This window comes from Muntiacus reevesi, chromosome 2, assembly GCF_963930625.1.
Source record: "Muntiacus reevesi chromosome 2, mMunRee1.1, whole genome shotgun sequence".
In the NCBI taxonomy this organism is placed as follows: Eukaryota; Metazoa; Chordata; class Mammalia; order Artiodactyla; family Cervidae; genus Muntiacus; species Muntiacus reevesi.
Genome location: NC_089250.1, coordinates 218,811,277 through 218,827,991, shown reverse-complemented (window position 1 = coordinate 218,827,991; position 16,715 = coordinate 218,811,277).

Sequence of the window (16,715 nt, the reverse complement as noted above, 5' to 3'; positions counted from 1 at the left end):
CCTGGTAGATGGAGTACCTGATGAACTATGGATGGAGGTTTGTGACATTGTACAGGAGACAGGGATCAAGACCATCCCCAAGAAAAAGAAATGCAAAAAAGCAAAATGGCTGCCTGAGGAGGCCTTACAAACAGCTGTGAAAAGAAAGAGAAGATAAAAGCAAAGGAGAAAAGAAAAGATATACCCATTTGAATGCAGAGTTCTAAAGAATAGCAAAGAGAGATAAGAAAGCCTTCCTCAGTGATCAGTGCAAAGAAATAGAGGGAAATAATAGAATGGGAAAGACTAGAGATCTCTTCAAGAAAATCAGAGATACCAAAGGAACATTTCATGCAAAGATGGGCTCAATAGAGGACAGAAATGGTATGAACCTAACAGAAACAGAAGATATTAAGAAGAGGTGGCAAGAATACACAGAAGAACTGTACAAAAAAGATCTTCATGACCCAGATAATCATGATGGTGTGATCACTCAGAGCCAAACACCCTGGAATTCAAAGTCAAGTGGGTCTTAGGAAGTATCACTACAAACAAAGCTAGTGGAGGTGATGGAATTCCAGTTGAGCGATTTCAAATCCTATAAGATGATGCTGTGAAAGTGCTGCACTCAATATGCCAGCAAACTTGGGAAACTCAGCAGTGGCCACAGGACTGGAAAAGGTCAGTTTTCATTCCAGTTCCTAAGAAAGGCAATCCCAAAGAATACTCAAACTACCGCACAATTGCACTTATCTCACACACTAGTAAAGTAATGCTCAAAATTCTCCAAGCCAGGCTTCAGCAATACATGAATCGTGAACTTCCAGATGTTCAAGCTGGTTTTAGAAAAAGCAGAGGAACCAGATATCAATTCTCCAACATCTGTTGGATCATCAAAAAAGCGAGAGTTCCAGAAAAACATCTATTTCTGCTTTATTGACTATGTGAAAGCCTTTGATTCTGTGGATCACAATAAACTGTGGAAAATTCTGAAAGAGATGGGAATACCAGACCACCTGACCTGCCTCTTGAGAAATCTGTAGGCAGGTCAGGAAGCAACAGTTAGAACTGGACATGGAACAACAGACTGGTTCCAAATAGGAAAAGGAGTATGTCAAGACTGTATATTGTCACCCTGGTTATTTAACTTATATGCAGAGTACATCATGAGAAACACTGGGCTGGATGAAGCGCAAGCTGGAATCAAGATTGCAGGGAGAAATATCAATAACCTCAGATATGCATATGACACCACCCTTATGGCAGAACGTGAAGAAAAACTAAAAGGCGTCTTGATGAAAGTGAAGAGGAGAGTGAAAAAGTTGGCTTAAAGCTCAACATTCAGAAAACTAAGCATCTGGTCCCATCACTTCATGGCAAATAGATAGGGAAACAGTGGCTGACTTTATTATTTTGGTCTCCAAAATCACTGCAGATGGTAACTGCAGCCATGAAATTAAAAGATGCTTACTCCTTGGAAGGAAAGTTATGACCAACCTAGACAGCATATTAAAAAGCAGAGATATTAGTTTGCCAACAAAGGTCCGTCTAGTCAAGGCTGTGGTTTTTCCAGTAGTCATGTTTGGATGTGAGAGTTGGACTATAAAGAAAGTGGAGCATTTAAGAATTGATGCTTTTGAACTGTGGTATTGGAGAAGACTGTTGAGAGTCCTTGGACTGCAAGGAATTCCAACCAGTCCATCCTAAAGGAGATCAGTCCTGGGTGTTCATTGGAAGGAGTGATGTTGAAGCTGAAACTCCATTTCTTGGGCCACCTGATATGAAGAGCTGACTCATTTGAAAAGAACCTGATGCTGGGAAAGATTGAGGGCAGGAGGAGAAGGGGATGACATAGTATGAGATGGTTGGATGGCATCACCGACTCAAAAGACATGAGTTTGAGTAAACTCTGGGAGTTGGTGATGGACAGGGAGGCCTGGCATGCTGCGGTCCATGTGGTCGCAAAGAGCCAGACACGACTGAGGGACTGAACTGAACTGAGTATTTCATGTGCCCTACTTCAGTGGAACTTCTTCACTTGTTTTAATTTCCAATTTTTCCTTTATTGTAGATAATCATGAGATGAGCATCTTTGTGTGTTAACCTTTTTTGTCTATATCCAGTCCTTGTCTTAGGACGCACAGTTCTGTCCCTGATTTACTGAAAGGCAGTAGAGTCTGCCGCTTAACAGCACAGTCTAGAGCCTGGCTGCCTGGGCTCACATCTGGGCTCCACCACCAGCTCTCCGGTCATGGGCCGTCTTCTGAGCTGTTCCACGTCTTTGTCTCCCCATCTTTAAAAAGGACGATGTGTGTTAGTCGCTCAGTCATGTCCGACTCCTCGAAACCCCATGAAATGTAGCCCGCCAGGCTCCTCTGTCCATGGGATTCTCCAGGCAAGGATACTGGAGCAGATTGCCATTCCCTTCTCAGAGGATCTTTCCAACCCAGGGATCGAATCCTGGTCTCCTGCATCTCAGGCAGATTCTTTACCATTTGAACTAAAAAGGACAATAGTAGTACTTAAAATGCAAGTTTATTGTGGAGCTTAAGTTAGTACTTTTAAAGCACTTACTTAGAATGATGTTTAGCAATACTGCTGGACTAAAGGGATTGAATACTCTAAGATTCTTAATACATATCGCTGATTATGTCCATGGGAAAGAGGAGTGGGTCTTAACTATTCTCCTTCCCAGCAGGCAGGGACAGTGATTGGATCGGGTCAGCTTCAGGACAGATCAGGCCACGTGGCTCAGCCTCAGGGTTGTTAGCTCCTGGAAGGGCCGCATAGAAATGGCTAGCTCTTTCTTTTTGCCTCTTCCTGTGAGCATTCCCTCTCATGGTCCTAAAGCCCTGAGGTGTGGATCTAGACAAACAGAGAGACAGAGGCTCTTAATTTTGGGATAGCTTTCTGTGTTCCGGCTCAGGACACTGTGGGGTGCTCTGTAGTAGAGTCTGAGCCTCCGGCTCTGTTCTAACCATTCACCACTGTCCCTCGTGCATGGGGGAGGAGGGCTGGGTGGGTCGAGGCAGGATTCAGGTATTTGTACGCTCTCTGACCATAATATCATCTAATAGTGCCCCAGTGCCGTCATTCTTAGCTCTATTTTAACAGGGCGTGTCCATTTTCCCACTAGGAAAAAATCTGTGAGAAGTGGATTTCAATTTTATATTTTTTCTTAGTGGTGCAGAGAGGTTCTTCAAGTTAGGGAGCAAGATGGCTGGGCATAATGGGGAGTGGTGCTGGCATCCAGAAAATACTGATCTTATTCTCAGAGTCAAAGATTTGGGGCTTTAGAATATGAACCAGCTTTTCTTTCCTTTCAGGAAACCACTTGCACATCCATTCTGAAAACCTGGTAAACATGAAGGAGTCAGTGTTTTATGAGTGTCTAGTGTTCATCTCGGGACATCCAGTTTGCATTGGATGCTGTTCCTTGCTGAAGGGTTCCTTCCAGTGGAAACCAGACAGGAAATGTTCCCAGAGCCTGGCCGCTTGGGTGTGGAGACAGTAAGTCCAGGGTACTGTCTGATGTTTTTCAAAGACCCACATTCACCACGCCTGCTTCCTTCTGTAATTTGTTTCTGCCCAAAGCGACCAGGCCATCCTCCAAAATATATAACAGATAGCTGGAATTGTTGAAAAACCCAGTACTTGCCTTGAGTATCCCTTATTGGAAATAAAGGATAAACAGTCTCTGGCTTGCATCTATTGACAGTAGTTTAGAAGGAATAAACAAAACAATTTTTTCTAATGCCCCAAATTGAAAGGGGAATACTCAAAGGGGAATTAGTCTACTGGACTTTTAAACCATCCTTAAAATTCTGCTATAAAAGAGTATTGATCAACATGGAAAATTCCTATAGTATATTTCTAAAAGGGAAAAGGCAGTTATAAAACAGAACTTACAGGCACTGTAATTTGGGTGGTTTGTTATTTGACAACACGTGTATGTCTTATTAGAGTTCTAGTTCGTACTCAAGGATGCAGGTTTTGGAACAAGTGATTCCACAAAGTTCATTCTTATGCCTCCTCAGTCTCTCTTGTTTCTTTCTTTCTTTCTTTTTTTTTTTTTTTTTTTTGCTATTTCTGATCAATAGAAACCACTGTAAGAAGATTATTTTTCAGTTTTCCACTGACTTTTATTTGTAAATCTGTCCCAGGGATGTTCAATTGACTTGTTGGGCATAACCACTTAATGAAACAAGATGTTGGATATTTAGCAAGTGGAATGTTCTGCTATGAATGGTAAATCCCACGACAGGGGAATTGTGCTTCTCCTTTCTTTTATTTAACTGACAGGGCTTGATTAAATATTAATTGATTCTCCTGGAAACAGGGCCAGAGTTTAGTGCTATAATTGAGGCTCATCTTCATAACTTAGGATTCATGCTCCTTACTGCTTTGTCCAGAATGATAATGCCATTTCCCCCAAGGCTTGTCGGGTCAGGGAGGATAGATAGAGCAGAGGGAGGAGGGAGATGATATGTGTCACACCTGGTTTGCTGGACCACTGATTGGTTTTGGCTGGAGTATGGTGCTGGTCTGCATACCGCTTTCAGACTTGTCTGTTTGTTAAGGTTCAGTTGAATCCTTCCAGAAGGGATTCTGGGTACAAGGGTACAAGAGGAAACACAGACAAAACCTCTGCCCACGTAGAACTTAAATTTCAATATTTCCTGATGCCGGCTATTTTGAGAATTATTATGTATTTTCTCAATGCTCACAATTACTAAATAAAATTTTTAAATACACTAGCTAGCAGCTGGCTGTATAGGCTCAGTCCTCTAATCTTGGCCTCCTGCATCCTCTTGTCCAAACAGCGGTCCAGGGGCAGCTTAATATAGCAGAAAGCAATGGGATTTGGAATCGGTCAGAACCTGGATTGGGGGTCCCGCCTTACCACTGATGAGCTATATGACCCTGGAGGATTAATCTGTTGAGTCCAGTTCCCTCCTCTGCAAGATGGAGATTATGCTTGCAGCGTGTTATGTGATGATCAAAGGCAATAATGGATTTGAAGGGAGTTTGTAAATGGTAAAGTACCACATAAACAATGATCATCATCACACGGAAAATTGGATAATAGCCTAGTGATCTAAAAATGTTTTCAACTTGGTGTGTGTACATAAGAAATAAACATCTGTGGAGCTTAAAAAAATATATTCACAATGAGGGAGCCCATCCTAGGCTCTTAGAATCTGAAACTCCAACATTGAGCCCCTCCCTGGACAGGTGAGGGCTTCCCTAGTGGCTCAGACGGCAAAGCATCCACCTGTAATATGGGAGACCTGGGTTCCAGCCCTGGGTTGGGAAGATCCCTTGAAGAAGGGAATGGCTACCCACTCCAGTTTGCTGGCCTGGAGAATTTCATGGACAGAGGAGTCTGGCAGGCAATAGTCACAGGGGTCACAAAGAGTTGGACACGACTGAGTGACTTTCACTTTCACTGGACAGGTGTGGTGTCAAAAGGCCCCATAGATGTTTCTGAGGAATATATACCCTGTATCGTGTGGAGTAAGGAATGTTTGAGATGAGCTATAAGAGGAGTTGACGTGGGATCTTGTGTAAGTCACTCCCCTGCTCCTGGGGGCTCAGTTTCACCATTGGGAATGACTTAAGAAAAGGATTGTTAGGGTTCCTTCCAGCTCTACAAGACAGAGCCCAGCAAGGTCCTGGAATCACCGTAGGAGCCTGATGTTGATGCTGGAACTGTGGATCAGAGCCAGGTGGAGGCCGAGATAGAGTGTTTGCATGTCTCTGGTGGACCACTGGGTGGCAGGAGCATGAAGGGCAAGTCCAAGCCCAGTGCGGCTGTTCTGGGGAGGGGAGGATAGGAGGGGGACTGGGGCGGGGCTCGGGGGCTGCCTGGAAGGCTTCCTTGGCTAGCCTTGAATGTCCTTCCAGGCTGAAGCTTGTTATGGGGTAATGGGTGGGGAGAAGTGGAGGGGGCCTCTTTCACAAAAGGCCTTGCACTTTGACTTTTCACCTTATCTTCAAATGCACGTATTTCCACTGTCATAGAAATTCATAGATAGGATTGGGGAAAAAAATCATACAACTACAGATCTGGAGACTCTTGAGAGTCCCTTGGACAGCAAGGAGATCAAACCAGTCAATCCTAAAGGAAATCAATCCTGAATATTCATTAGAAGGACTGATGCTGAAGCTGAAACTCCCATACTCTGGCCACCTGATATAAAGACCTGACTCATTAGAAAAGACCCTGATGCTGGAAAAAATTAATGGCAGGAGGAGAAGGGGATGACAGAGGATGAGACAGTTGGATGGCACCATCAACTCAATGGACATGGCATGAGTTTGAGCCAACTCTGGGAAATGGTGAAGGACAGGGAAGCCCGGTGTGCTGCAGTCCATGGGGTTGCAAAGAGTCAGACACAACCTAGTGACTGAACAACAGCTACAACGGATCTATGTATTTTTGTAAATGTAGCCTTTCTTACAGTCTTTAAATGTATGACTAGTCTCAAGAACAGCAGTGGCAAGCTTTCCTTTGTCTCTTCCTACACTCTCCCCAAACCACTGCACTTGAGAGGTCCTGCGCCCCTGACCTGCAGAGCCAAGTGTGGACAGGGCTTCCTGGGGGTAAGATGACACTGGACGTTCCAGCGTCAGAGCCTGCTTCCATTGCAGGAGGAGCACTGTTTGGTAACACTGAATTTCAGCCCCTTCAGGGTACTTGGGCTATCTTCGGGAGCCATTTGAAGGTTTCTGTCTCCATCTTGGGTCTACAGGTGCTAGGAAGGGGCTTTCGGGATGGCTGACAGATGGTCTCTCTTTCCATCTGAGTGTTCTGGTGTGGAGGAAACAAAACTTCTGTTGATGAGTCACTGCTGAAGCCTGCTTTAGGCAGCATTTAAGTAGGAACAGCTGGCTGTAGAAAATATTGTCACCACCCAGAAGTGAGATCTGGTTCAAAACTGTTGTCAACAAAGTGGATTTCTTACAGGCGAAACCAGGGTGTTCAGTTACGTGCACTGGTTCATCTTCTCAGTCAAGCGCTTGCAGGAAAGTCAGGCTGCCCCAGCCTCCCGCCTCCAAGGCCTCTAGCTGACGGGCAGATCAAAGCTTCTACAAACTTTTGTTTTCGGAAGGCAGGCTTCCCTGAAGTTTGGTATGCATAGCACTGGCGCGCATACATTAAAGAATGTCGGATGACACAGTGAGACAACCATTCTCTTTGCCAGCTCCCTTTCAGTCTTGATGATGGTGTCCAGAAGACAGTCTAAATTTCATGTCAGTCTGGCTTATAATTCTTCTAAGACTTGCTAATCTCTTTTTTATTGACCAGGCACTGGCCTCAAGTTCAGAGACTTAAATGGACTTTAGTTTCTTTCTTTCTTTTCTTTTTTTTTTTTTTTTTTGACCACAAGGCATGTGGAATCTTAGTCCCTGACAAAGGATCAAACCTATGTCCCCTGCAGTGGAAGCACAGAGTCTTCAACACTGAACTGCCAGGGAAGTGTCATATGGACAATAGTTTTTAACCAGATTCTACTAGTATATATTATTATATTAATCTTGTATTAGTCTTTGGGTCAATTTTTATTTTGATATAATTTCCAACTTAGAGAAAAGTTGCAAAAATAGTGTAAGGAACTCCTTTCTACCTATCACCCAGTTTCCCATACTGGTTACATTTTGCCCCACTGGCTTTGTCATTTTCTTTTTCTCAGGATGTTGTTTTGGAATTTGAGAGACATCATTCGCTTTTACACCTAAGCCTTTAAGTGTGTATTTCCTAAGAGCCAGGATGCTCTCTGACACAGACATTGTTTGCAGTGTTATTGTCTAACCTGCAGTTCACTGTTGATCTCATCCACGTTCCTGGTAGCGTCCCTTCAGGCTCTCTACTGCCCCAGTCCAGAGTCCAGCACAGGGTCACCCACCATCCTTAGCTGCTCTCTTTGTTATCTCCTTAGTCTCAGTTCGTAATAGCTCTTCAGCCTTCCTTTGACTCTCTGGACCGTTACCAAAGAATGCAGGACACTTGTTTCTTTTCTTAGAACGTTCTTCCGTTTGGGATTGTCTGCTGTCCCCTTCTGAGTAAGTTCAGTCTGCACGTTTTGGCGGGGATATCACAGAGGTGGCCCTGTGTCCTTCTCAGCACATCCTGTTAGCGTCCGTTGCCAGTCGGTCCCTTCGGGTGAGGGCGCCTTTGATCACTTGGTTAGGGTATCGCCTGCCAGGTTTCTCAACTAAAAGCTTATCACTTTTTCCCTCATTTGGGGGGAAGATATTTTGAGACTAGGTAAATAAACTGTTTCTCATCAAATTTTCACCAAGTAGCTAATTTTCTAACTCTATCATTTCTTTTGCATTCATTTGTTGGCGTTTTATTGCAGTCAGCACATTGTTTACTGATGGACTCACACAATTTTATTCATGGCTTAAATTGAATTACTATCATTATTTAGTTTGAGGTTCAAATTTCTTGATGTTTGGGCAGTGGGAGTTTGTAATCTGGCTCCATGTATTAGTGTTTATGATTGCTCTCTCTTTTCTATTCTTGGCCAGCAGTATTGATTTTCCATTAATGCTAGTAAGGGAATTTTAAAGTCCACATTTTAAATCATCAAAAGGTTGCTATGTAAATAGCTGAGATTTGGGAGATACTGCTCTCGTATTAGGAGGTATGTTGGCTCTATTTTTAAAATTTTTGAACTTTAAATATTTGATCATCGTGTCCCAATTAAGAGCTTGGAACAATTCCCAAGTGCCTACATTTGGACACTCCGTCCCTTATTGTTTATCCCCAAGTTCATCTTATCATTTACCTTTTACAGAGGGGGCAACAGAGGCCTAGAGATGATCACCTGTTCGAGGTCATGCAACTGTAAGAGTCAGGATTCCAACTCAGGGCGTCTGTCTTCAGAGTCCCTGCCTTTGGCCATCAAGATACAAGTAGGGTGGAGTAAGTTCTTGACAGGCAAAGCCTGGAGTGTGCCTTTACTTTCACTCCATGGAGACTGTCTTATCCCCAGGACAGACGCCCCCTTTCTCAGATCCGTGCCGTGCAGTCCCCGGCACCCCTCCCTCTGGGCTGCTGGCCTTTCCTGGTCAGTGGTATCCCCCTCTCACTCTGCAAGCTCTTTGCCTGGCTGTGGCCAGGCTGTATTTACCTCTGAATCCTTCAGAACACATAGAACAGGGCCATGCACTTAGGCAAAGCTTAGTAAATATTTGTAGAATTTAATTGAGTCACCTTAGTAATTTTTACCTTAGCAGAGTTAGTTTGATAGATAGATAGACAGTGATAGAGACCCTGAGTGAGAATGGGCATTCTGATGTACTCCTTTAAAAAAAGTTTTTTTATTGTGGTAAAAGTCACATAAAACATACTATTTTAACCATATTTAATTGTACAGTTCAGTGGTACTAAGTGCATTCATGTGTGTGTGTGTACATGCTAAGTTGCTTCAGCTGTGTCTGAGTCTTTGCGACTCCATGGACTGTAGCCTGTCAGGCTCCTCTGTCCGTGGGATTCTCTAGGCAAGAATACTGGAGGAGGTTGCCATGCCCTCCTCCAGGGGATCTTCCCGACCCAGGGGTCAAACCTGGGTCTCTTATATCTCCTGGTGCTAGTGGTAAAGTATGTTCACACTGTTGTACAAACCTAGTTAATAATTAAAAACTCAGTGTCGATTAGATGGTGCACTGGCTTCCTGCCTTGCTAGCCGACTAATCTCAAAGAATCGTTGGAATTTTCTGACTTCTGCTCCCAAAACAATAGACACACCAGCTCTTAACATCCGTAGTCAGCCTGAGCCAGAGCCTTGGCTCAGAAAATAGTGTTTGTGCTTGTTTTTGTCAAGGATGAAGAGATCAGCTTGACTGCCACTGTGGGATGGTCTTTCCCCTGCTTCACAGCACAGCCCTTTAACTCATCGGGGTAGCTGGGCGCCATCCTGCCGACCGTGGATAGAATGCCCCAGAGTCAGGGAGACAGCACTAATCCCTTCTTACTCCCTGGGCAGGCTTTTGAAAAGCTAAGGAGGGTTGGCCCCCAAAGTCTCTCTAATTGTCACTTGCTGTGCTTTGGAATAATTGTCTCCAACTTGTTAAGTGGTACTGTGCATTTTCAATGACTTGAGCTTTAGAGAGAGCTTAGCTTGACTTCTGGCCCAAATTCTGGAAACTCAGTTGCTATGTGTAGTTTGGGGCACTTTATTTAACTTCTCTGGCTTCATATATGTGTGCGTGTGTGTATTTATTTATTTTGTGGTGCCATGCAGCTCATTGGATCTTAGTTCTCTGACGAGGGATTGAATCTCAGCCCTTGGCAATGACAGTGCCTATTCCTAATCATTGGACCACCAGGGAATTTCCTGGCTTCATTTTCTCGTAAGTAAGGTGGGGATAGTTTCACTTACTTAGGGTTATTATGAGTATTTGGCCAAGTTAATACATGCAAAATGCTATTTTTATTTGGGTTTCCCTAAAGTAGCCCTTTGCTCCAAAGAATAGCAAGGAGAGATAAGAAAGCCTTCCTAAGTGAACAATGCAAAGAAATAGAGGAAAACAATAGAATGGGAAAGACTAGAGATCTTGTCAAGAAAATTGGAGATACCAAGGGAACATTTCATGCAAAGATGGACTCAGTAAGGGACAGAAATGGTATGGACCTAACAGAAGCTGCAGATATTAAGAAGATATGGCAAGAATACACAGAAGAATTATACAAAAAAAGATGTTAATGACTCAGATAACCACGATGGTTATCTAGATGATCACTCACCTAGAGCCAGATATCCTGGAGTGTGAAGTCAAATGGGCTTTAGGAAGCATCACTACAAACAAAGCTAATGGAGGTGATGGAATTCCAGTTGAGCTATTTCAAATCCTAAAAGATGATGTTATGAAAGTGCTACACTCAATATGCCCACAAATATGAAAAACTCAGCAGTGGCCAAGGACTGGAAAAGATCAGTTTTCACCCCAATCCCAAAGAAGTGCAATGCCAAAGAATGTTCAAACTATGGCACAATTGCACTCATTTCACATTGCTAGCAAGTAATACTCAAAATTCTCCAAGCCAGGCTTCAACAGTATGTGAACCAAGAACTTCGAGATATTCAAGCTGGATTTAGAAAAGGCAGAGGAACCAGAGATCAAATTGCCAACATCCGTTGAATCATAGAAAAAGCAAGAGAGTTCCAGAAAAATGTCTACTTTTGCTTTGTTGATTATGCTAAAGCCTTTGGCTAGTGGATCACAACAAATTGTGGAAAAATCTTAAAGAGATGGGAATGCCAGACCACCTGACCTGCCTCATGAGAACTCTGTATGCAGGTCAAGAAACAATAGTTAGAATCGTACATGGAACAACGAGCTGGCTCCAAATTGGGAAAGAAAAACTTCAAAGTTGTATGTTGTCACCCTGCTTATTTAACGTATATGCAGAGTACTTCATGCAAAATGCCAGACTGGATGAAGTACAAGCTGGAATCAAGATTGCAGGGAGAAATATCAATAACCTCAGATATACAGATGACATCACCTGTATAACCTGTATATACAGACGTATATACAGATGACATCACCTTTGCAGAAAGCGAAGAAGAACTAAAGAGCCTCTTGATGAAAGTGAAAGAGGAAAGTGAAAAAGTTGGCTTAAAACTCAACATTCAAAAAATGAAGATCATGGCATCTGGTCCCATCATTTCATGGTAAATAGATAGGGAAACAGTGGTAACAGTGACAGACTTTATTTTCTTGGACTCCAAAGTCACTGCAGATGGCAATTGCAGTCATGAAATTAAAAGACTCTTGCTTCTTGGAAGAAAAGCTATGACAAACCTAGATAGCATATTAAAAAGCAGATACTGCTTTGCTGACAAAGGTCCTGTGTATCATCAAAGCTGTGGTTTTTCCAGTAGTCATATATGGATCTGAGAGTTGGACCATAAAGAAGGCTGAACGCCAAATTAATGCTTTCGAATTGTGGTGTTGGAGAAGACTCTTGAGAGTTCCTTGGACCGCAAGGAAATCCAGCCAGTCAATCCTAAAGGAAATCAGTCCTGAATATTCTTTAGAAGGACTGATGCTGAAGCTGAAGTTCCAATACTTTGGCCACCTGATGCGAAGAACTGATTCATTAGAAAAGACCCTAATGCTGGGAAAGACTGAAGGCGAGAGGAGAAGGGGACGACAGAGGATGAGATGGTTGGATGGCATCACCGACTCAGTGGACATGGGTTAGAGCAAGCTCTGGGAGATGGTGAAGGACAGGGAAGCCTGGTGTGCTGCCGTTCATGGGGTCCCAGAGAGTTGGACATGACTGAGTGACTGAACAACAAAAGTAGCCCCCTAGGTGAGGATGTGGGTACAGTCTATTTGGTCCTGGACTCTCAAGAGGCAGGAGTGGGGGGTGTAGGGAGAGGAGATAAGGAAGGACGGAAATCCAGTTCACTTGCTAATGAGTAAGTCATAATTGTGAGCAACTTGGGGTTGACCCCCATGAGGGGACCCTTCAGACACTGTGTGGAACATGGAAAGGGAATCTGAGCACTTACCTACTGGCTGCCATTCTGCATGGCTGAGGCTGCCCCTGAGGGTGTGACTCGTCTGCCCCCAGTCCCCACCATAGTAATTCTGGGTTACCTTGGCGCACTTGTGCCCTGTGGCACTAGAGTGGAAAGAAAGCATAAAGAAGAAAGACCAAGGCAGGTGCTTGAGTGATCCGCTTGCTAGGAACTGTCCACAGGCGTAGTGGACTCTGGTGTCAGGTGAGCCAAGACAGTACAGGGGGGGAGGGGGGGTGTCAGTGGTGGGTCCCACAGGGGCTTAAAACAGAGTCCAGAAAACAAAACTAGTAAAATACCAACACAAACAAACAAAGAAACCAGTGTCTGGTATACAATAAGTGTTCAATAGACGAGCTACAAAGTAGACCCAGTTTTGACTGCCCAGCCTCCTATCCCATGAGGATCTAACTCTCTGTGACTTGAGGTGGTTCTGGTAGGACTGTCATTCGGGTTGTTTGCACCAGGTACAGGGGTGGTCCCATGACCCAGACTGACCAATCAGAATAGCCATCCCTCTGCTTTAATGATTGGTTGACGGATGGGCATGTGACCCAAGCTGGCTAATCAGAACCTTCCTCAGAGTACTTTGGTTCACACCAGAGCTAATGGAGAGGAAGTTGTCCTTCAGAGGGGGTGGTGAGGGGAGTGTGGAGGAGAATGTGCAGGGGAGGAAGGACCACCTCCCCAGGAGACTGTTAGTTTGGAACTGCTAGTCCCCATCTTCCCTAGTTTCTGGGAAGAAACCTTTCTATTACATGGAGTCCTGGACTCTAGACAGAATGGTACTCTGGGCAAGCTACCTCTCTGGAATTTAATGTCCTTGATCTGTAAGCAGGAACGATATCTACTTTTTAAGGTAATGTTTTGATTCAGTGACAGCATGTGTAAAATGCCTGGCAAAGAGCAAATCCTCAGTAAATGTTTGTTTCACTTTCATGCTTTGCCTTGATTTGATTTCGCTCTATGAAAATCTCCAAACTCTAAGGTGGGATAGTTTTTCGAAAATGATCCCAAGCGTTATGCCCATTAAGTATGGCCATTTGTGCCCAAGCTTTATGAACGTTTGTAAGTATGCCACCTGGGTCACTGTCCTATGTTGGTTTTGACTCCCAGCTCCAGTAGTGATTTATATTTGGGGGGGCACCTCTGGCCAAGTGGCCCCCCCACTTAAGGAAAAACTTACATCACCAGCCCCTCTTTGTTTCACTTCTGAAAGGAAGAGGTGTTTTTCCCCGCCCATGTTCATGCCAGTTTAGTGCTGCTGAAATTCGTGACCAAATGTGTTATGGATGGACTCTGCAGGGGACTTGCCAAAGAATAGTGATTCTGATATGACCCCTGCAATCTGATCTGCCTCCCAAAGCTAGAAGAACCTCTGTGCATGGATGCACAGTCATGTCCAACTCTTTGTGATCCCATGAACTGTAGCCCGCTAGGCTCCTCTGTCCATGGAATTCTCCAGGCAAGAATACTGAAGTGGGTTGCCATTCTCTCCGGGGATCTTCCCGACCCAGGGATTGAACCTGTGTCCCTTGAATCTCCTGCATTGGCAGGGGGATTGCTTACCACTTGAACGCCCTGGGCCATATACATAATGGTGTTCATCTGGGGGAGATTTCTCATAATCTCCTCTTACTTGAGAACATTCTCCATTAATCCCTGGGTTAATCCCTTTGCTTTTAGTACAAAATCCAGAACCTTTGAAAGGATATTAATGTATTTCTATAATTCAGCCATATTAATCATTTGTCTCTTCTCCTGATGCGTGCAGTAGCTAAATGGACCATTCCATGAACTTGGCCTGAACTTTCCCACTAATGTGCCTAAAGATAGTTCCTTCTCCTGGACCACTCTCTTCCCCTGTTCCTGATGAACATGGTTCATCAAATATAGCACTGTTGACTGCTTAGCCCACACCAGCTCTCTGTACCAAAGCAGGCTCTACAAATAGATTGCTGTTTGCACTAGAGAGAAAACTTATTTGTTGTTACATCATTCAACTGTAAACTCCTGAAGGGCTGGAAGAGACTATGTACTTCTTATTTTTCCTGCTAAAACACTAAAAATACTGTGCTGAGAGCATATTAGGTATTTAACTAGTGTTTGTTGGATGAATGAAAAAAACACCTTGTTTTGGAAGCATCTGCCATCTGATTTCCAGATTGGAACGTGTGGGTCAATGGTTTCAATCTGGTTATACAAATGCTTTACATTTCATCTTCATAACAATTCTAGGACATAGACCATATGATCATCTTCATTTCAGTAGAGGAGAGCTCAAATGCCAAGCATTTTACCCAAGTTTGATTCTTGATTTGCAGGATTCCAAGGCGTATGCGCTCGGTCGCTGCACATGTGGGAGCATATGCGTGTGGTGTGTTTGGGTTTCACTTGCTGCTTAGTCACTCCCTTGTTTGGGTGTTTGGGAGCCAATTTGAATAACTCATAGGACAAATTTCCCGGCATATTTGATTGGCTCATAATAAGAGCTTTGCTCATTCTGCTTAAGACAGAGAGGATAAAACATTTATGCCTTAGAGAATTCAAGCTGCTATAGCAAAATACCATAGACTGGGTAGCCTCTAAACAACAAAACTGTATTTTTCAGGGTGCCAGCATGGTCAAGTTTTTGAGAGAGAGTACTCTTCTGGGTTGAGGACTGCCAGTAAATGAGGGAGCAGGGGGAACCAGTTTTCTCATGACTGTTTTATCTATCTGTGTTAGGTTTCAGTCATGTCTGTTTCTTTGCAACCCCATGGACTGAGGCCTGCCAGGCTCCTCTGTCCATGGAATTCTCTAGGAAAGAATGCTGGAATGAGTAGTTATTTTCTTCTCCAGGGGATCTTCCCAACGCAGGGATGGAATCCTTCTCTCCTGCATTGCAGGCAGATTCTTTACTGTCTGAGTCACCAGACAGAAAAAGCCTCATGACCCTTATAAGGGCACTAATCCCATTCATGAGGTCCACCCTCAAGACCTCACCTAATCCTGATTACCTCCCCAAAGCCCACCTCCTAATACTATCACATGGGGAAAGGGTAGGACTTCATACTGAATTTTGGAGGGACACACTGAGTCTATAACAACTTCTTTCTTTTCCCACAAGCAAATTGGGAAGTGAAATAGTGAGATCTATGTATTATCTGTTGTTTAAGAAAAGGAAGCTACTGAGTATTTCCTAATAACCCCATTTTCCCAACCCTTGTCATGCTCACTAGGTACACTTACTCCTTGGAAGGAAAGTTATGACCAACCTAGACAGCATATTAAAAAGCAGAGACATTACTTTGCCAACAAAGGTACCATCTAGTCAAGGACATGGTTTTTCCAGTGGTCATTTATGGATGTGAGAGTTGGACTATAAAGAAAGCTGAGCACCAAAGAGTTGATGCTTTTGAACTGTGGTGTTGGAGAAGACTCTTGAGAGTCCCTTGCACTGCAAGGAGATCCAACCAGTCCATCCTAAAGGAGATGAGTCCTGAGTGTTCATTGGAAGGACTGAGGCTGAAGCTGAAGCTCCAATACTTTGGCCACCTGATGTGAAGAACTGACTCATTTGAAAAGACCCTGATGCTGGGGAAGATTGAAGGTGGGCAGAGAAGGGGACGACAGAGGATGGAGATGGTTGAATAGCATCACCGATTCAATGGACATGAGTTTGTGTGAACTCCGGGAGTTGGTGATGGACAGGGGGCCCTGGTGTGCTGCGGTTCATGGGGTCGTGAAGAGTCAGACCTGATTGAGCGACTGAACTGAACTGACCTGAAGGTACCAAGCTCTGTGCCATGTGCTTTTATACTCATGAACAACACTAAGTCAGCTTAAAAGACTGCACTCAGGACTTCCCTGGTGGTCCAGTGGTTAAGACTTTACACTGTCAATGCAGAGGGAGTGGGTCTGATCCCAGATCAAGGAACTAAGATCTCATGCTCCCTGGTACTGTCAAAAAAAAAAGAGAGAGAGAGACTAGAGACTGCACTCAGCCATCACCTCCACGTACACTTTCCTCAACATCGTCTTCCATCAGAGTCGGACCCTCTACTTTGCATCACCCTCTGCCCCGTAACATTGCCTCTTTGAATCTAATTTACGTATCTTGGTGTAACATTTCTTTTTTAAAACATTGCATTTTTTTTTAAAGTGTCTACTTGGTTGCACTGGTTCTTAGTTGTGGCCTGTGGGATCTTC